This window comes from Microcebus murinus, chromosome X (genome assembly GCF_040939455.1).
Source record: "Microcebus murinus isolate Inina chromosome X, M.murinus_Inina_mat1.0, whole genome shotgun sequence".
Taxonomy (NCBI): Eukaryota; Metazoa; Chordata; class Mammalia; order Primates; family Cheirogaleidae; genus Microcebus; species Microcebus murinus.
In genome coordinates this window covers 108757664-108759742 of record NC_134136.1, presented here as the reverse complement: position 1 = coordinate 108759742, position 2079 = coordinate 108757664, and the positions used below count along the sequence as shown (strand labels likewise).

The window sequence follows — 2079 nt, the reverse complement described above, 5'->3', positions numbered from 1 at the left end:
CTCACTCTTGCTCAGGCTGGTTTCAAACACCTGACCTTGAGCAATCCGCCCGCCTCGGCCTCCCAGAGTGCTAGGATTACAGGCATGAGCCACCGCGCCCGGCTGGTTTTATGATGTTTTGACGACCAGAAATGTGCTATAGGAACTTAACTCTTGTTTATGTTATTTATTCCTTGGTAAAATTTGTTTCATTATATGGTATTCTGCTTAAAGTTGCAGTTTATTACTTTGTTTGAAGAAACAGTGCAAATGCCCACCATTGGTCATCACAGGAATTCACTCTGATGTCTATGGAGAAGGCAGTTTAAGGTTTGTCACCCAGGGTGAGTTTGTCAAAGAGACACTCCGCCATGCCCTCTTCCAGGGCCCCGATCTTGCTACCTAGAATCAATAAATATTAACATTTGCATATTTTAAAGAATTTAAAGTTTTTAAGTAAAGTTGAAGACCTATTTATTTTAATCCCTGCCCAATCCCTTTCCCTTCACTTCTTCCCCACAGTTAACCACTATTACGAGTTCCGGACCATTCCTTTACTACACACATGCACCCACAGACACCAGGGCTCCACCCCACCAACCCTGCCGCCCTTCATGACCACATGGTTTTCCAGGAGCCCATCGAGTACCTTTCCCCTCCATCCATGCAGATCCTGAGCTGCATGTGGATGGGGTATGTATGGGTGGGTGGAGAACCCACTGGGGACCAATTTTAAATCTGTGTAGGGGTTTTCCCTTATTCCTCAAAGTGAGAGTTTTGCACGCACGAATCAACTGGACACCCTTATTGCTTTAAGAACCAGATAACTTTATTGAAAGCAATGGTAACACTGAAAAAACTTAAGTGAACGTTTTGAAAGGGCGATGTGCACAACCCATCTATCTGGTGGCCTGACCCAGGGAAGGCACCCATGGTTGTGGGGACAGTCCCAGATCAGTTCTTGTTGCCACCGCCTAGGGTGAGCTTGTCAAAGAGGTACTCCGCCAGACCGGTGTCTGGGGCCCCCATCTTGCGTAGGTTGGTGAGGTAGCCACCCAGCTCCTTGATAGTCTTGACCTGCTCCTGCAGGTAGTGGCTCTCCAGGAAGTCGCAGAGCTGTGCATCCGCCTTGTCGGTGGCCAGCCGGTGCAGCTCCAGGAGGCTCTGGTTGAGGCTTTTCTCCAGGTGGAAGGCGCACTCCATGGCCTGCAGCCCGCCCTCCCAGTTGTGGCGGTCAGGTTTCTTGATATCGCGAAGGCAGACGTGGCCCCCGCGCTGGTTCTGCAGGCCCATCAGCTTCTCAGCATGCTCCCTCTCCTCCTGAGAGTGGCGCAGGAAGTAGCGGGAGAAGTGCTTCAGGGCCACGTCGTCGCGGTCGAAGTAGAAAGCCATGGAGAGGTACACGTAGGAGGCGTAGAGCTCCAGGTTGATGTGGCTGTTGACCGCAGCCTCACAGTCAGGGTGGTAGTTCTGGCGCACCTGTGAGGGCACAGCAGTGGCCATGGTAAGCAGCACAGGTGTGGGGAGCACAAAAATGGCCAAAGCGGAGTGAGATCGCGTGCTGCGGTGCAGGCAGCAGCGACAGTAACTATAGCAGGGACCTCTGGGCTATCCCAGGGTGGGCTAGGGCTGTGGCCAGCAGGAGGTTGGGCTTCGGGGGACCGGAAGTGAGCCTGGCATCCGTTACGGGGGGCAGGGCAGAGGAATGGGGGAGCGCGAGTCAGGGAAGAGTTCCATGAGAAATGCCGGGAAACATAGTGCTGACCTTTTGACCTATATGATATTTTTCAAAGCTATTTATGAATATAAATGCAACTATTTTGAGTTAATCACCTGTATGGTTTCTTAAAGAACTTATTTGAATATTGTTCAAATGTGATTTTTTTCATAAATGTGATGTCATTTTTGTGAGATTGTTAGTTATATTACATCTCACAAAGCTTTATTTGAATGCCAGCTCTCTTCAGTGACTTCAGCATCCATACCAATGACACTTTGAATAACCTCACTTACTTCCTAGACCTTATTAACTCAGCGACCTCCCCTTTTCTCCTTCTATTCACGGTCAACTTCCCACTTCTCTGACAGCAGAGCACCACC

The 2079-nt window shown here is 49.9% G+C and overlaps 1 pseudogene; it reads right to left on the bottom strand.

Moving 5' to 3' along the window:
• Positions 1-783: 783 nt before the first annotated feature.
• On the bottom strand, positions 784-1518 carry LOC105867135 (ferritin heavy chain pseudogene; annotated as a pseudogene).
• Positions 1519-2079: the final 561 nt, after the last annotated feature.